Source organism: Hyaena hyaena, unplaced genomic scaffold, assembly GCF_003009895.1.
Source record: "Hyaena hyaena isolate Hyena2069 unplaced genomic scaffold, ASM300989v1 scaffold_554, whole genome shotgun sequence".
NCBI lineage: Eukaryota > Metazoa > Chordata > Mammalia > Carnivora > Hyaenidae > Hyaena > Hyaena hyaena.
Genome location: NW_024081187.1, coordinates 493,837 through 514,139, shown reverse-complemented (window position 1 = coordinate 514,139; position 20,303 = coordinate 493,837). Strand labels below are relative to the sequence as shown.

The 20,303-nt window shown below is 35.4% G+C and overlaps 1 protein-coding gene across 1 annotated transcript in view; it reads right to left on the bottom strand.

Annotated features, from left to right (window-relative positions):
- Window positions 1-20,303, bottom strand: part of KHDRBS2 (KH RNA binding domain containing, signal transduction associated 2) — a 580,108-nt gene that overhangs the window by 367,503 nt on the left and 192,302 nt on the right. The window lies entirely within an intron of this gene.

The window sequence follows — 20,303 nt, the reverse complement described above, 5'->3', positions numbered from 1 at the left end:
GAAGCAGGCCCCAGGCTCTGACCTGTCAGCACAGAGCCCAATGCTGGGCTTGAACTAACAAAGCCATGAGATTATGAGCCATGAGATCATGACCTGAGCTAAAGTGGGACACTTAACTGACTGAGCCACCCAGGTGTCCCAACTGATTAATTTTCTTTAAAGCCATCTTGCTGCCTAAGGTGTCAAGAATAGAAGGAGTAAGCAAAGAGGTGGAGAAATCAGAGGCAATCATTTTGGCAGAGGCTACAGATGGAGGTAGCCTAGGTTTTGAGAAAAAACAAACTGATCATTGGATTCGGCTATTAGGAAGAATTTTTATTCTGTGCTAAAATACCAATCATTACATCATATTTAATCTTAGAATTTACATAATATTTTAAAATATAACAGTAAATGTCAAAGCATATATGCACTAAAAGAGTTTAAATAAAAAGATCTATCAAAAACATAAGCAGCAATTACTTTTGCTTGCCATGAGATCCTAAAATCCCACTTGGGATTGCTCACTTCAGAGGGAAATATCTGAATTTGAGGAAAGCATAGAGAGTTAGAGAAAAAGAATCCATTTATATCAAGTATAAAAATGCAGATACTTTAAAATGTGGTGATTCAGTATATCTTAGGCTTAATCAATATTTGTCTCTGAAGTTTCTAAAAAGCATGGTCAAGGTTAAAAATAACCCTATTTTTTACCACTTTACAGAATAGTCCATGTTTTACAGAAACAGCAAAGAAACTTGGAAAGATGCTGATAAAAAGGACTGGACATGAATTTTAGTAATGTAAATGATTTACTAGTTTTAAATTTTAATAATTTTAATAATGTAGATAATTTAATAATTTTAAACACATGTACAATTCATGTCCCATTTGTTCTGCTATAAATAATTCTTTCCTATATTTTGGCACTATGTGTGTAAATCATATTCTCCTTTCGTAGACAACTAAAGAGCCTTTGGTCATGTTTTAAATGTTTTTCATTCTGTGTGGAACATCCTTAAGTGTCTTCTGAGCCCATCTATGCCATATTTATACAACTCTAGGGGAACCTTCTCCAAGCTCAGGTTATTTTTATTTGGAAAGATTCATTTGAATCACTACATTAAGTGAAAAGTGTCATTAAAAAAGCTGTAATCTTAATTATAACCAAAGCTCAAACCCAAACACTAATTTGTTCAGCATGTACAATTGTCTGAATAAAAATGTTTCTAGAATACTGTATGATGAGATTACCATAGTTATTTGTAGAGGTAAATGACTGTTTACTCAGTACAGTGACAGGTAGATACATACATATTTTTTTTATCTGCATGTTTGCACTTTTAATACTTAGCAGATATTTCTTTGGCTTTTCAAAAGTCACTATAATAACATTTTAAGTCGGCTGTATTCTTATACTTTAGAATTTTAAAAATCTTTAAATAAAGCACAATGGTGAAATCATACAGAATTCTGAATTTCTAAGGTAATTCTTTTGGGGAGCCTGGATGGCTCAACTTCTTAAGTGTTTGACTCTTGATTTTGGCTTAGGTCATGATCTCACCATTTGTAAGATCAAGACCTACATTGCTTGGGATTTCGTCTCTCTCTCTCTCTCTTTCTCTCTCTCGGGATTTCGTCTCTCTCTCTCTCTCTCTCTCTCTCTCTCTCTCTGTGTGTCTCTCCCCTCCTTGCACTCCCACGCTCTCTCTCTCTCAAAAAAATAAGTAAATAAACTTAAAAAAAACTAAAGTAAACCTTTTAAGTGTCACATATGTCCCTTGTAAATTGTGTTTATATGTCCAAATTAAAGATGTTTGTTCCTTATAGAACTTTTTTTCCTGTACACAATGTCATGAAATCAATATATGACCTTATGCTTGATAACAGCATAATCATTCAAGCAGTGTTTATTGAGTATTTACTCTGATCAGGCACTGTTCTAGACACTAGGAATATAAACACACATGGACAAAGTTTTTTGACACTAGTGAGCTTCATTTTGAGTACAGATTTAGGGGCTTCTGGTGGGCTCAGTTCGTAGAGTACATAACTCTTGACCTCAGGTTTGTAAGTTCAAGTTGGATGTAGAGATTACTTACCAATAAACTCTTTAAAACAAACAAATAAACCATTATTTACAACCTAAAATAACTAATTGCTTTTCTGTTTCCTAGATGCTACCTAGTTTTTTCAAGGTTCAGGTTGCTTAAAAATCAACTATTGTATTGTTTAGGACTTTACTGTATACAATATGGACAATTCCAACCATGTAAAAGGATGTCTTAATTCCCTAAGATTAAATATTAATCCATTAGTAGTGGAAAGAAAGTTGATTTGATTAGCTCATTTAAACACCATCAATTTGATCGACATTGGTTAAAAGGTTGGGTATTATGAGCAGCCTACTCAGGATGCTTTTCACCTGACTACAGGTAGTATTCCTACCTGCTCTTCTGAAATCCTCAACAGAAACTGATATGGACTGTTAGACAAGAAAACAGGAAGTCTAGATTAGAAGTCCTTCTTTATGACCGCTCAGTGATACTAGAAAATATAAAAGTTACTATATATTTAAAGGAAACTTCTTATACCAGAAACAGAAAAACAATATATTAAATTGGATGATTCTTCTGCCATGACTTGATTCTTTTAAGACAATGGACTCTGTCAAAACTAAAAATTATCTTTTTTTTAAATGTTTATTTATTTTTAAGAGACAGAGCAGGAGTGGGGCAGGGTCAGAAAGAGAAGGAGACACAGAATCTGAAGCAGACTCCAGGCTCTGAGCTTTCAGCACAGAGCTCGATGTGGGGCTCGAACTCACAAGCTGTGGGATCATAACCCGAACCAAAGTCGGATGCTCAACCGGCTGAGCCACACAGGCACCCCACAACTAAAGATTATCTTAAGAGTTCTGCTAATAAGTTCAAAATTGCAATAGCTGTCCAGTCCTCATTATATGACATGACTCTTTCAGAAAGTGTCAGCTATTGATTTGAATATTTTCAACATATTTAGTAAGGTATAATTCACATACTATAAAATTCATCCATTAAAAGTGTACAATTCATTTTTTTAGTATATTCACAGAATATTTTTGGTATATTCATATTTAATATGTTCATACTATATTCACTGGGCTGTGCAAGCACCGTCAATACCAAATCTTAGAATGTTGGTGTCCTCTGTAAAAGAAACCCATATTCATTAGACTTACTTCCCATCACATCCCTAAACCTAGGCAACCACAAATCTACCTTCTGTCACTACAGATTTGCCTGGTCTGTACATCTCATATAAATGTGAAATCTAAGTTTCATGTAATATATGGTATTTAGTGACTGACTTTTTTCACTTAGCATAATGTCTTTGAGATTCATACATGTTTTGGTTCTTTCTTTGTATTGCTGAAATATCCCATTGTATTATGTTAACTGTGCATTTTCCACAGTGACACTCTTTCATGTTGAGGACATTCATTTATAATACTAGTTTGGTGGGTGGTGAGAGAGAGCTGGATTCTGTTAAATGCTTCTTCTGCATCTGTTGAGATGATCATATGGTTTTATACTTTATTAATTACAATAATGTATTATATTAATTGATCTATAGATGTTAAACCAACCTGCATTCTTGGGATAAGTCCTGCTTTTTCAGAGCATACAATCCTTTCCATATATTGCTGGATTTGGTCTGCAGCATTTCTCTAAAGATTTTCTGCATCTATATTCATACTAAATATTGACCTGTAGTTTCCTTTGTCTTTTGCTAACTTTGTCTAGAATAGACAGAATAATGGCTTTATAAAATGGTTGGATATATTCTCTCCTTTTCTAATCTTTAGAAGAGTTTAGGAAAATTGAAATTATTTTCTTTGAATATTTAGTAGAATTTATCAGTGAAGAATCTGAACTTAGGATACTCTCTGGAGAAGTTTTGTTTTTTTTTTTTTTTTTTTTTTTAGAAGAGAAGTTTTTAATTGCTATTTTAAATCTGTATTGAAAACAATTTTATTCATATTTTCCATTTGTGCTTGCATCCTTGATAATTTGCATCCATCAAACTGTCCATTTCATCTAAGCTATTTGCCTTGTTAGCACACAGTTTATAATATTCCCTCATGATCATTTTTACTGTTCTAAAATTGGTAGTGACGTCCTCACTGTCTTTCTTAATTTTAATGGATTGACTGGTTCTCTTTTTTTTCTTGGTCAACTTTGCTAATGTCAACTTTGCCAATCTTTACAAAGAAATAATTTTTGATTTGGGTGATTTTCTCTATTGTTTTTTCTTTTATTCTCCATTTCCTTTATTCTGCTCTAATCTTTATAATTTCCTGACTTTTTTTCCTAGTTTAAGGTGGAAGGTTATTTTATTGATTTTGATCATTCTTTAAAAAAATTTTTTTTTACATTTAATTATTTTTGAAAGAGACAGACGGAGCCCAAGTGGGGGAGGGGCAGAGAGAGAGAGAGAGAGAGAGAGAGAGGGAGACACAGAATCTGAAGCAGCCTCCAGGCTTGAGCTGTCAGCACAGGGCCAGACACAGGGCTGGAACTCAAACCGTGAGATCATGACCTGAGCCAAAGTCGAATGCTTAACCAACTGAGTCACCCAGCTGCCCTGATCTTTCTTTGTTTTTAATATAGGCATTTATTGTGGTAGCAGAAGGGGTCTTCTTGTCTATGTCTTTCCCTGTTTTTCTCAAACTTCTGGTTGCTGTGCTTTTTTGTTATTATCATGCAATTCTAAGCTTCCTCTTAATTGCTCACCACCACAGTTTCCACTATTCATCAACACTCTTAGTCATGTACTTCTCCACTCTGTCCCAAATAATACCTGTCCTCACAGGAGAGGGGCAGATCACTTTGTACTTAATGCCTGCTTCCCTCTGTAGAACTTCAGCACTACTATCCCAAATCAGGTAGAGGACCTGGTAACCACTACTCAGTGATTGTGGATTAGAATCAACTTCAAGGGCAGAAAAGGCTATGGACATGGGCTAGGCTGCACTCAGGAAAAATTAGAGCAGACACGGAGCAGACTTGAAAGCATTACCCAAACCACACAGAGACATAGCAGCACAAGGGTGAATTTTCACTGACACAAAGAGTTTAAACACAAACTGTGACCAAATGCTAATTCAATAAAAAGCTAGTTTTCACTTAAGCAACGCTTGGATTTTTGATTCATAGAAACTGTGAGATAATAAATTTATGCTACTATGTTTGTGGCAATTTGTAACACAGCAATAGAAAACTAATCCATCCCATGTATATTCACTTGCTTTATCCCAAAGTACACATTCAATATCTTAGAATAACAATTTTAATAGTATCCCAAACATATGATTACTGCAAACACTGTTAAAATATCATACCCTCTCCCCTTTATCTTCACATTTTGGGATGCTTCAGTTCAGTTACCGTCTTGTAATGCAACCCATTGCAACGCAGGCATTCAGTAAGGTCTCATTTGGGTCACCTCTGAAGACTTGGCGACAGGAGAACTGATAAAAATGGGCCAACATGTATGCTGCTTGCATGTGTCTCTGACTCTAGTCATATTTTCTGCCAGCCTCGATGAAACTGTGGCAAGCTAACATGTTATCTTGGAACAATGGCAAACCCCAGACCCTCACTGTTCTTGACACTATTCTATGTAAACTTATGTATCATTTTCGTTCCTAGTATCAATTATTGGTGCCTAATATTTATTGATCTTTATCACCAGAGTCTTTCTTTTTTTTTTTTTTTTTTTTTGAAGAGTGAGCGAGCATGTTGGGAGGGGTACAGGGAGAGGGAGAGAGAATCCCAAGCAGGCTCCACTCACAGCGTGGAGCCCTATGTAGGGCTCCATCCCACAACTGAGATCATAACCTAAGATGAAATAAAGAGCCCAGCCCTTAACCGACTGGGGCACACAGGCACCCCCACCAGAGGTGGGGGGTTTTTTTGACAATTTTTCTCAAGAAATTTTCCTTTAAGTATTATTGATTTTCTCTATTGTTTCTTTCTTTTTATTATGTTCCTTTCTGGTCCTAAATTTATTTTTTTTAATCTCCTACTTTATTTATAGTAACTTTATTTTTCCATCTTCTTAAGATGAATATAAAGGTAAATAATTTTCAGTTGTTTTGTTTTTCAATATATGTATTCATAGCTAAGTATGTCTTGCTGTATCACATGTTTTTAGTCATTATGTGGTCAAATATGCTATTTTGAGGTTTGTAAACACATACAAACTTTTCCACCTATAAGGTGGCAAACTCTGATGATCCAATGTAAAATATAGTGACTGTAGATGGTAACAACGAATTGTACAATTGAAATCTGCTAAGAAAGTAGAACTTAAATGTTCTCACACAGAAAGATAAGTATGTGAGGTGATGGATGTGTTTATTGACTAGACGGGGGGGGGGGGGGAACGCTCTGACAATCTTTTGTCATAGTTTCAACATTCCTAGCTACACCCTAGGAAATTTTCTCAGATAACCTAGGTAATTGTTTATGTTCAGCTGTGTCAATTTTGCTGCTTAATATTCCCCATTTGGTTTTTAGAATCACTCTTCCAAAATTATTTTAAATTGTTATTTTGATTACATATTTTCTCTAATTATTTAAAATGAGCTTGTGCGTGTGTCTGTGTGGGTGTAAAAGAGAAAAAATGGCAAGGAGAAAGATTGAGAGAAAGTGAGACTCAGACTTGGATTTTATAAATATGAACATTTTTACACTGTAATATACAAACATTTATAAATATTTACATTTTATGCTGATTTTAATGGTTTAAGGTTCATATACCAGATGGGAATATATATCTAGATCCCAACTTTTTTGGCACAGAATTGGGGTTTCAATTTCATATAGGTGATTTTTCCTCTACCATAATTTCTATGGATTAAAACCTTCCCTGCTTGATTGGTATAATTTTTCTGATCCCATTTTCCTAGTAGGTAACTCTTCATGGTCCCAGGCATTCTGCAGTGAGCACAATTCAAACTTGTACTACAGTCATTTTAAAATAGGTTTGACTAAGGTAATCTGTAACCCTTTTGTAGGCAATAGAGGCCTTGCTTTCAGTTTCCATACCCAAAAAACTATATACGTAGTCCAGTATCTGTGCAACACCATGTCAGTAGCCTGGCGGTAATTTGTCAAATCTCTCTTTCAGTTTCTCTCTTTTCAGAGCAACAAGGGATTTTTTTTCTTCATTTTTGGTCAATTTTGTATATAGGTTTATTGTTCTTCTTGTTATACTTTAAATCTCATTTCCATCTGGATGTAGGTGATGTGTGCATGGGTCTTGTTCACACAACTCAATATGTCTAATTAATGAAATTACTCTAGAATACCTACGTTTACTACCACCCCCATATTTTTGTTATCCCTCATGTAGTGCTAACTAAATTTTTGGTTAAATGAGTTATCCTTATCTGCTAAAGTACTACCTGAATTAAATTACACAGATGTATATTTTGTTCTTACTGTACACACGGCACTGACACACATGCTATTCAAGATTCCAAAAGGCAGAACCAGTCTCATCCCAAGACATCTCTGATTATAAACAATACTAAGGCTAAAATATAATTAATACAGCACACATTATGATAAGTAATAATAAGGGTTGTGTGAAATGAAGAGATGCTACCAGACGGTGAGGTTGGGAGTTAAGGAGATGTTCATGAAAGGTCCTAGAGAGTCAAGGTACATGAAATGAATCACTAATTTGTGTTAAAAGATCAGTAAGTTGTGTTGGTTGTGGTGAAGTGTAAGGAAAGTCCTTTTGGGAGAGAATTAGTGTGGAATCATGCAATTAAGAGATTTAAATGCTTCAGGTTAAAGGATCTTGATGACATTCCATAAGTCATAGGAGCTTTAAAGGTGTACGCTTAGGTAGCAAGTCTGTTATGTTCAGCATTGCCTCTAGCGCGTGACAAGGTGACTAAAACAGAGCAGGTGTTCAACAGTACTTGTTGAGTGAACACATAAATAAGCAAATGAAGGTCCATGTTAAGGTTTTGCAGAACATCTAGTATCAGTTACAGAATTTGTCTACTAAAGAATGTGTTTTTGGTTTTGAAAAAAAAGAAGTGTTTTATTGAATAAAATTTAATTTTTGGAAGGGCAAATATGTTCTTTTATTCTGTTTTTATTTTAAGTTCTCTTTTTTCTTAATTTTAGAGTTGGGAAGGGAAGAGGGGCAGGAATAAAGAGAGAGAATCTCAGGCTGGCTCAACACTCAGTGTGGAGCCCAATGTGAAGCTCTATCCCACGACCTTGGAATGACCTGAGCTGAAATCAAGAGTCAGATGTTGAACCAACTGAACCATCCAGAGGCCACTTAAGTTTTACTTTTAATTCCTATTAGTTAACATACAGTGTTATATTAGTTTCAGGTGTACAATATAGTGATTCAACACTTCCATACATTACCCAATGCTCATCGGGAGAAGTGTACTCCTTAATCCCCATCGCCTATTTCACCTAACCCTCACCCCCATGGCCCATCTCCCCTCTGGTAATCATCAGTTTGTTCACTATAGTTAAAAGTCTGTTTCTTAGTTTGCTTCTCTCTCTCTCTCTCTTTCTCCCCATGTACTTTTTTTTTTGTTTGATTTTTAAATTCCATATGTGAGTGAATCATATGGTATTTGTCTTTTTTTTTTTAATTCTTTTAATGTTTATTTACTTATTTTGAGAGAGAGGGAGAGAAAGAGTGCACCAGCGTGGGGGAACCAGAGAGAGAGAGAAAGAGAGAGAGAGAGAGAGGGAGAAAGAGAATCCCAAGAAAGCTCCACGCTACCAGAGCAGAGTCCAACACAGGGCTTGAACTCAAGAACCATGAGATCATGACCTGAGCTGAAATCAAGAGTGGGGCACTTAACCAACTAAGCCACTCCGGCGACCCTGGTTTTTGTTTGTTTGTTTTGTTGTTGTTGTTTTTTAAGTAGGCCCCCTGCCCAGGGTAGAGCACAAGGCCGCGTTCAGACTCACAACACTGAGAACAAGACCTGAGCTGAGCTGAGATGGAGTCCCACGCTTAAGTAACTGAACCACCCAGGCACCTCTAGTATTTGTCTTAATCTAACTTATATTACTTAACATTATACTCTCTATCTCCAAACTTATTGCTGGAAATGGCAATATTTCATTCCTTTTTATGGCTGAATAATATTCCATTGTATGTATATATGTGTGTATATATATATACACCACATCTTCTTTATCCACTGCTCTACTGATGGACATGACTGCTTCCATATGCTGTCTGTTGTAAATAATGCTGCTGTAAACATAGGGGTGCATGTATCCCTTTGAATTAGTGTTCTTTATACATTGAGTAAATACCCAGTAGTGCAATTGGTGGATCATAGGGTAGTTCTATTTTTAACTTTCTGAGGAACTTCCATTCTGTTTTCCAGAGTGGCTGTACCAGTTGGCACTCCCACTATCAATGTAAGAAAGTCCCCCTTTCTCTACTTCTTCAACTACACCTGTTTGCTGTGTTGTTGATTTTAGCCATTGTGACAGGTATGAGAGGACATCTCATTGTAGTTTTGATTTGCATTTCCCTGATGATCACAGATCATGAGCATCTTTTCTTGTGTCTGCTCGCCATCTGGATGTCTTCTTTGGAAAAATATTTGTTGAAATCCTCTGCGCATTTTCAACTGGCTTATTCATTTTTGGGGTGTTGAGTTTTAGAAGTTATTTTTTATTGCAAGTTTTTATTTAAATTCTAGTTAGTTAACATATATGGATGGGGCTGGAGTGATTATGCTGAGTGACATGAGTCAGTCAGGGAAAGACAAATACCATATGATTTCATTCATATGTGGAATTAAAGAAAAAGATGAACATAGGGGAAGAGGGTAAAAGGAGAGAGGGAAGCAAACCATGAAAGACTCTTAACTATAAGAGAACAAACTGAGGGTTTACAGAGAGACGTAGGTGAGGATGGGCTAAATGGGTGATGGACATTATGAAGGGCCTGTTGGGATGAGCACTGGGTGTTCTACAGAAGTGATGAATCACTAACCTCTACTCCTCAAGCTTATTTTACTATATATGTTCTTTCAATTTTTTCAATGTTTATTTATTTTTTAGAGACAGAGACAGAGCATGAGCAGGGGTTGGGGCAGAGAGAGACAGAGACACAGAATCCAAAGCAGGCTCCAGGCTCTGAGCTGTAAGCCCAGGTCCTGATGCAGGGCTCAAATTCACTAACCATGAGATCATGACCTGAACTAAAGCCAGACACTTAACCAACTAAGGCACCCAGGTGCCCTGCCATACATATTCTTTTATCCTTATTAGTGCACATCACATAGCAAGAAGTCCAGCTCCAGGTCAAAATCTTATGTATGTCTTTGAGTCCTGACCATGACAAACTTGGCAAGGCAGGCTTCCTTAGAAGAAGCTGCTATTTCCACACCAGACTTGGGACACAGCTACTGAATTGCAATTTACTAGAAAGAGCTGAAGTCCAGGACTCAGGTCCACCAGGCTACCCATCCTTCTACACACACTTGCATTCTTACTCCTAGGTACCTCTAGGAAGAACTCCTTATATGGGGTCTTGAATGAGGCATTTTTCCCTGTTCTGATTTAGTAATTTCCACTCAGCCTTTTTTCGCCTTCTTCTTCTGGGGCCTCCATGTCTACAAAATGTCAGGAGTCCTTTGTTGGGGCTCCTTCATAAGGATACAACTCCCCCCATCTGTGCCGCATCCACTTAACCTTCACCCAGGGTCATTTTGTGGAGAAAAATGGCTGGAACCATTTTGAGCCCCTTGATTGCATTGTCACAGTAAGTGAACAGAAACATAAGATGTTACCTTCAGTTTGACTCATTGTCCTAACTGACCACATTGACACATGGCAGCTCAACACAAAGTAGGTGCTTTATTAAGTAACTGATGGAAAGAATACACTGATGAATTAATAAGTGATAATCTAATAAGAGAAATGTTATAGGGAAATATGAGATTGGTGCACAAATGGAATACATTAAAATGCACAACATCAATAGGCATAGTGTCTCCTCGATTTAAAAAAAATTAGGAAATACAATATTTATCTTTCTAAGTGTCTGCAACATAAGAAAAAATCTAACTTACTACACATTCGAAAATGCCTGTGTAATGTAACTGCAATACCATTTATGGCTTTCTTCAGCAAAGTATCAATAAATACTGCTAAGAATTTATTAAGGTGTTGCATGACACTTTTTTTTTTTTTTTGCAAAATCACCTAAAGTAGCCTTTAGCAGCTTTGTAATTCACTATGACCACATAACACCTTGACATATTTTATGAACATAATACAGCCTAAATGTGGATTCCAAATGATAGAGAAATTTAGAAATTTCTAACTGAGCTTTAGAAGTCTATGACCAATATCATAAAATAATATACAAGTAATGAACAATAACATAAAGTGGTCTTATTTGGAGTGTGTGTGTGTGGTTTCTTTTATCGAGGTTCTTAACATTTATCAGATTTGCACAGATTTTTCAGAGATTTAAAACATATTTATTCAAAATACATTTAAAAATCTTCAAATATGACTTTACGTACCTGCAGAATTTTTAACAATATTTCCCAAAATAAAGATGAAATTTCTGATTACCTGATTTTTAAAGGCAAAGCATCTTAATTTATAATTTACTCTTTATCAGAGAAAGTGAAAAAAAGACACCATCTTTGTGGTTATTTATACCATAGAGTCATGACAGGAATTGAAGGAAAAATTTACTAAATTCATGAAAGTGTGTATGAAATGTGTAATTATTCTATGCCTAAGATCTAATATTCTGAAGAAAATTACACCACAGAAAGTACACTTAATGTACTTTAGTTTCTACTTCCGTGGTGTTAAAAGGTTTTAAAGTGCTTTAATGCAAAATGGCAAATGACATGCCTCAGAGAAAATCAATATTTTTTGCATTTGCTACTAAAAGGGAACATTTTTTTGTATGTCATTGTTGGGAGACTTGCTCATAGAGAAGAAGTCAGCTATATTTTTAACAGATTTCTTCTCAAAATCTTTACCATTAATATCTTACTTCTCCACAGGCAAACTTCATTCCCAACTGACTTGAAAAAGGATGATAATCAATGTGGCTAAATCTATCATTAAATTCTGTGATACAGATCTCAAAACAATTGCTTTAAATCATGAACTAAGCACATACAATAATTCACCATGATCCATAACTGTCTGTCCTCTATAAATAAAGTAGTTCTTGAATTTCTCAGTAAAATGATGTATATTTCACTATCTTTTTACTTAGGATGCTATGTTTCTTAATCTCCTATTTCAAATAAAAAGTGATTTCTCTATGAACTTGATATACTATAAGATTAACATATTAACCATACTAGTAAAATATGGCTATTAAAAAAGAATGGCATTATTCAAGTTAGTAATCACCAGAATGCAAGTTAGAAATCCTGTAAGCATCTACTACATATCTAACCTTATTGTCCTCATATAGCAGCACATAACAAAGATTTAAAGTTTTTAATTGTCTTTTATATTTGTCATTGCAGAGATTTCTAAGAAAAATCTAACGCCTCATGCATATATTCAGAAAAATAGCTACATTATTTGAGGATTTTTTCAATTTGACAAATATTAATTATAATCTAACATTTACCCTAAGATGAATGGGGATAAGACAGACATTTTTCCAAGTTTCACATAACTAAAACCTAAGTCTCAGAAGATGTATTCACTTACAGGTTTATAACTCCTTTAATTTTATAAAAAGAACTTTTACAAATAAAATCATACAATAAGATGCTATATCAAAGACTACAAAATAGTTTAAAAATTAGTGACTACAGATGTGCAAGCATGGAGATACTATAAGGCTTCTAAGATAGCACTTTTGACTATGAACTTTCTTGCAGCCAAAGGCTTATTAAAAAGATGAGTTATGGGGTGGCTCAGTCAGTTAAACGTCCAACTTCAGCTCAGGTCATGATCTCACGGTTCGTGGGTTCGAGCCCCGCGTCGGGCTCTGTGCTGACAGCTAGTTCAGAGCCTGGAGCCTGTTTCAGATTCTGTGTCTCCCTCTCTCTCTGACCCTCCCCTGCTCATGTTCTCTCTCTCTCTCTTTCAGAAATTTAAAAAAATAAAAAGATGAGTTATAAAATTTATAACATTCCTAATGTGAAAAAGGTATATATTTATAGACAAATACAAATGTACATATACCTATAAAATATATTAAAACATGAAATTAATTTTTATGGCACTACACATAGAGAGATTCTCAACTACATGCAGAAATACATTCAGAGTCAAGTTTTATAATGCAGTTTATTGTACCATTCCTCAAGGTGAGCCAAAAACATGTTGATCAATACTTACTGAATGTTTGTGATGTGCTGATAACCATGCTAAATGTTTTATATTCTGTATCTTATTTAATTCTTTTTTTTAAATTTTTTAATGCTTATTTATTTTTGAAAGAGAGAGACAGAATGCAAGTGGAGGAGAGGCAGAAAGAGAGAGAGACACAGAATGTGGAGCAGGCTCCAGGCTCTGAGCTGTCAGCACAGAATCCAATGCAAGGCTCAAACCCATGAACCAGTGAGATCATGACCTGAGCCAAAGTCTGATGCTTAACAGACTGAGTCACCCAGGAACCCCTTGATCTTATTTAATTCTTAAGCCAAACCTAGGAGGCGTACTATCATACAGACAGAATGCTGCCATGGAGTTCCTAAGTAGCATACCCACGCTTTCGTGGAATAACATCAGAGAATATTTCAAGGACTGTTATTATATTAGGCACGATATTAGACACATATTAGTCTAACTACATGGAATAATTTAGAGATAACCTATAGGTTTTCCAGATGTATAAGTGTGCCAAAATGTAGCATCCTAGATACTGTTTCCCCTCAACCAAGTAGGTGATAATACTTGAGCAGTGCCTTCATGTTTGTGGTTCTATTTTATGACAACTAACTGGACCGACCGACTTGTTGTATATTAACTATTGTTCTGGATAGTCTCCATTTGTCTGCTCAGATCTCTTATTTTTCTCTATCTTAGTCTGTGCCCCTGATCTTCTCTGTGTAAGTCTGTGGAAGCTGATGTCCCCATGTTCTCTCCCTTTGGCTTCTGGTTGGATTTGGCCAATGAGAGACAATTCAAATAACTGGAGAATAAGACAAAGGGATGAGAGCGCTATTTTCCTGTCTCCTTCCTTGCTGCACATTAGCTTGGCACTGACTATGTTCCTCTATTATGGGACAGAGCTCTTGTCTGTTAGTCATCTTTTACAGTTTAAAGTCTCTTTCTCTTCCCTTGGCTTTTTAGGCTTAAGAGTAGTAAGGCTCTTCACTGTTACTATCCCTGGACATCTCATCATTCCCTGATAGCTTCTCTTAACACTGACCATACTCTGCAGATATCCTCTTCAATAAAAGCCCATCAATCATCACCTTTGAGTGTGCTCTGTTTCCTTGGATAATCTGACCAAGACATGAAAAACAAATGTAAAGTTGATGTTTTTTTTTTTTTTTAAACTTATGCCTAAACAAAGCTTTTACCTAATAGGTAGCAATGTCACATTTACCCATAGGTATATTGAGGAATACAGTCCAATTATTTAAAGAAAGTAGTTCCCTGGTCCTAGGATGAACTTAAATAAGATCATATCTAGTTGGGGAGGTTTGGAAAAGCTTTGAGAGAAAATTAAGTCGTCATCTTCGTAGGACAAAGGAGATTAAAATGTTTTCTTAATATAAAATGAGCAAAAAGATTTTTCTTGTGTATTGAAGTTGTGTGAAGCAGCAAATTTGAAAATGCTGAAAAATATGCTGTCAAAGAGAGAAATTTGGGGGAACAACTATTTACTGATGTTTCTTAAATGGAATTGTGTAAAACTAGAACTGAGTAACACGGAAGGATGAAATAAAGTATTCTGTTAAAGCAGATCAAGGAAAGGAGGGACCTTCTGAAATCAAGGAAAGGTACCGAGTGGTAAAGCTTTTCAACAAGTTATTCAAGCAAACACATATCTTTACATAAATATCTTTGTTACTAATAGTGTAAAGCTATACAATTAAATTGTTCCCTTGTTTCTTCACTTATTTCTTATTTGTAGCTACTATCAGGTTTTTTTATTGCTAAGATTTAGATGCTTATAAATTTTCACACACTATTTTGGAGAAAATTTTTAAAATTCATATACACTTAGAGACACTTGTTTACCCCTTTCTCTAGGTAGAATCAGATTTAAGTAGCTTATATAAGCAAAATATCAAGGATAAATAGAAATGCTACTGCTATTGTTGGCAATAATAATTCAAGAAATTAAGTTTCAAAATTAAAAGAAATCACAAAACACCAAAGGGTATTCACATGATAATTTATAATGAAAAAATAATTTTACAGCCAATGGGAACTGATAATTTACCATTCAAACAGCTACTTAAAGGAGGCGACTGGGTCAAAGTTGGACTCATCTCTTAAGAGGGAGCTAATGGAACTGGAGCTGGATTATGGCTCAATCTCACTTCCTCTCAGAAAAATTACTAAACAAATCAGTAAAGATCATTAAAAAGCAGTCTTCAGATGAGGAAAAGGGCCAAAAACAATCTGCAGTTTGTTGAAGAAGTGAAGAAACAATACTGGATATTGCAGGAATATTGCTAGGGAGATTTTGCACATTTATTAATAAAAGGTGTGTTTTGTCTTGGTTTGAGTTGAGAAAAAGGGAATTTAAAGGATAAAAATAAAGAATAGCTAGTGAATTTATTCTGTGTTGGACTTTTCCTTTTGGGGGGAACTATTTCATATTCTTTCGTTACCACATCTACTTTCACACATTTAACTCGCACAGAGGTAGACACATGACCTAATCCATGCAAGTCATTGCCTTTTCTTGGCATTAAAAACAAACAAGCAAACAAACAAACAAAAACCGGACAAGAGAGTATATACTCTGAAATGAACTCTAAATTTGGAACTCAGAACTAACAGTAGCCATTTCTCTAGCCACGTGCAAGAAGTAGATGTAGATGGGAGAGAAAGAAGTTAAAACTTAGAGAAACCAGAAAGGAGATCAATAGTGAGCTCTCATCTGAGTCTTGCCTACTAGTTGTTCCTGAGGCCCAGCTTGATCTCTTCATGTCCCTAAATGTGAATGCTCAATCCTTTCCTAGGGAATCCTCCCTCTAAATCCTCCTCTTAAATCTCCCTAGGATTAAGCTAGAACAAATTGAATTTCTATCACTTATAATCAAAAGAATCCTGGAAAATGTAGATTCAGTGATAAATTATTATATAGCTGTTTGTATTTTATAGGCTTACAATAGGCTACACCAAAGTACCTAATCACATCCGTTGTTTGCTAAATTTAATATTATCTTTTTGGAAATAATTAAGAAGGCAAAAATGGATATCATTATAAAAGATGTAAAAATACTAAATATAGCCATGGACCAATTCCATGGTGAATAGAATACATTCTTAATTTTCATATGTTAGAGAAGGTTATATAAACCAAATTATTTTGTTATTCCTTCCTTGTACTCTTTCAAAAAGTACAGGTTTCTGTGTGGTCATGTAGTCCTATAAGATGCAAATCTAAAGAGATATAAGAAAATGGGGACTGCAAGGCTTCTTATTTACCCTTGGTACCTATTTGCATAATGCCTGGCTAAAGGAGGAGGGGTATGATTTGTGAAAAAAAGGAGGAAAATAAAGGAGGTGATTTAATGTCTGGCCCTGCTCACCTTCATAGACTGGCCACTACAAAAGCCAAAGACATATTTGGAGAGTCAACATTATCCAATGATGCTTGAGAGCTCTGGTGATAAAGCTCCAGCTGATGCAGACATTTTCCCCATTGGAATAAGGTAGAGTTCCCAGGAGGGAGTCAGTAAAGAGAAAAAGGTACACTTTGCTATGTGTACCCATGAGTGGGAGCGTTGGGGAGATCAGCATTTTCCCAGAGGAACATAGATAGCCCAGGAGCACATACAGATAATCCACTTCTGAAAATATGAAAGATGTTTATGTAGATATCTCCTAGGCATGATTAAAATGACAAGAAGTAGAAGTAATATTCAGTTAAAGGTTTCTCTGGAAACAACACAATTATTCTGAACTAATAACAAAGATTAAAGAAAAAATACATGAAATTATTCATGTTGCATCATTAAAGATGAAAAATGTGCTTTCTGTAAATAGTCTTAATGAAGTATTGTGTGGATTTATAATCATGGTTTCTCACATTCTCCTAAATATGCTTCAGCTGAGAAAAGCTCTCCCATTAAATAGTTCATTAAACTTATTTCACCCATTACAGAAACATGATTTTCATAACAAATTAAATTACAACTATTTTCCTTTTCCTTCAAGGAGGATACATGATTCAGTGAATTCCGAATTCTTATACCACATGTAAATTAACACTAGTGCCTATAAAAATCATTACAACACAACATTCTGAAGTACATACAAGTGAAGCCCAAACATCTAACAACAAAATGGCACCATTAAATGATCTGCATATCATTCATTAAGTTTCTAGAAATTAAAATTTAGACATTATTCCATACTTTAGAAGTCTGAAGAAGTACTCTTCAGTACCTACTTATTCTGATATTAAGGACCTAATATGTTTGCTAAATTACAAATCTTAAGGTGCTAAAGAAATAATCATATTATTTATTGGAGATGAGGTCATGAGGCTTGCCACGTAAAACTGTGTTAGCCAGATAAGATGTTCTGAAAGAAGACAATGAAGAAAGTAGGTGGAAAAAGAAGAACAAAATAAGATGGCTGATGATCAGCAAAGTAGAGGAATGGGGGATAAAAGTGAAAGAGAGATAGCATGAAAGAGAATTTTAAAAGAATGGGGAAGATTACTGCTAAGGAAGCAAAGAAAGTTTCCAAAAAGCAAGGAAGAATTAATGGGAAAACATGCCACAGAAAATCCTGGTTCCTTTTGATTTAATACACAAAAGCAATGAATCTAGCAGAGTAAAACACTTAATGTGATAAGTGAATAAAACTTTGTATTAAATACAAAGTGTTGTGAAGGAACCAAGTCCACAGATCTTAGTTCTCAGGAAACTAATAGAGATACTGTGGAATGTATTTTTGGTAGAATGATGAGAGGTAAAGGCCTTATGCCAATGTGTTGAGAAACAAATAGACAATGAGAGGAAGCGTTAGTGTTAAGGTTAAGGTTAATTGCAGGGCTGCATGGTCATGGAATGTTATTATACACTGAACATACATACAAGGGTGTCCTGGAAGGAAGGAATGGTAAGAAACCTAAAAAAATAATTAACTTGAATAAAGTTAGTGTTAGAAATAAGGAAAGGGGATAGTATCTGATGGAGTCTATTTTCCATGGGATACTGGAAATTAGTGAAAACTACGATCTGCTAATAGTTGAGAGGAGTGGTTAGAGGGTTTCTGAAGACTTAGTGGTGACTTAGAATTTGCTGTGAAAAATCTGAATAAGTGGTAAGTAAAGATAAGGAAAAGAACTGCCGATGCACATTAAAAACTAAATCTTTAATGTTTCAGATTTTGGAAATTGTGTCTAATTGTGTCTATTAACTCCAATGTCAGTTTTCAGTGATGCTTGATACACATGAATAAGTGTATATTATAAAAATAAACAGCATGAAAGTTAGCTTAAGATACAAAGGGGACTTTGACAAGAAGAGTTCATAACAAGGACAAGGGACTAGGGAAATGACAGCACTATTGATTATTTCAAAGTCAGGGTTCTGGCTACATAGGAAAAGACTTGGAAACACGAACAATACAAAGTGGAGAGACTTGAAGATTTGGTGGAGCTGAAAAGAAATGTTTAATAGTGTCAAACAACAGGATATCTAAAGTTACAGAGAATGTGTAGGACAAAATTGAGAAATGTGGGGTTTTGATGTAAGACATAATTTTGGGGAGGTGGAGGCAGTGAGATGGCAATAAATCTTGAATATTTTGATAAATACAAACTGGGCTACTACACAGCAAGTCCAAAACCACTAGGAAAAATTTATAACACAACTAGGTGAAAAGGACTCCCCAAGAACCACAAAACATAAATGTTGGCAACATGCAACTGTGGCAGCACATTGTTCAGGATGAAGAGGAGGGAATCAATAGACTATGTGACAAATCTGAAGACAGGAGAACCCCCAAACTGTCAAACAGTTGGAAAGCAGGGCATGCCAATTTGAGATCAACAGTTGAAACCGAGAGTTTTTTGTTTGGGTTTTTTTTTCCCCCCAATCCAGTAGCAGGTGGGTCCAGAGCATTCACTGTAAGTTCTGAAGAGCAGTACAGCACCGATACCCTCTCAAAATTGACCAAAGATTCCTTTCAGGGCAGACCATCCCACCAAAGAAAAATTATCAACAGCAGTATCAAACAATTCCAATTTTGACAATACAAACAAAGAAAGAAAAGTAAAAATAAGAGTGGGAGAAAGTTTGAAAGCCAGGAAATCACAAAAGCAATATACAAAATTGTTTTACTTGATAAAAAAAAAAAAAATAGAGGGGCACCTGGGTGTTTCAGGCAGTTAAGCATCTGATTCTTGATCTTGGCTCAGGTCATGATCCCAGGGTCTTGGGATCAAGCTCCCTGTTGGGCTCTGCACTGAGTGTGGAGCTTGCTTAGAATTGTCTCTGTCCCTCCCCTATTCATACTCTCTCTCCCCTCCCCGTAAGAAATAATAAATAAAATGGGCACCTAGGTGGCTCAGGTTGGTTAAGCATCTGACTTCAGCTTAGGTCAAGATCTTATAGCTTATGAGTTCGAGTTTCACATTGGTCTCTGTGCTGACAGCTCAGAGCCTGGAGCCCATTTCAATTCTCAATCCCCCCCTCTCTCTGCCCCTCCCCCACTTACATTCTGTCTCTTATCTCTCTCTCTCTCTCAAAAAGGAACATTAAAAAATAATAATTAATAAAAAATAATGAACTATGTAAATTTAGAAGCCCCACATGAAGCACACCTCCTTCTAAACATTCAGAAAAACATGAATTCACATATAAATGAGCAACAGAAAAGGATCAAGGTCAAATATTATGCAATTCTTATAACTCAAAAAGAGAATACAGACCATATGAGATTCCTACAAAGAATAAAAGCATGCCAGAAATCTATGGCCACAAAACATGTCAAAATTGTACTTTAGTATAAAATTATAATAGGGATAGAGATAAAAGGCAAAAATTAAAAAAATTTAACTAAAGAAAAAATTAGAATTAAAAGAAAAATCACTGCATAAATTTAGGCTAATGCGGAAAGAAAAGAAGGCAA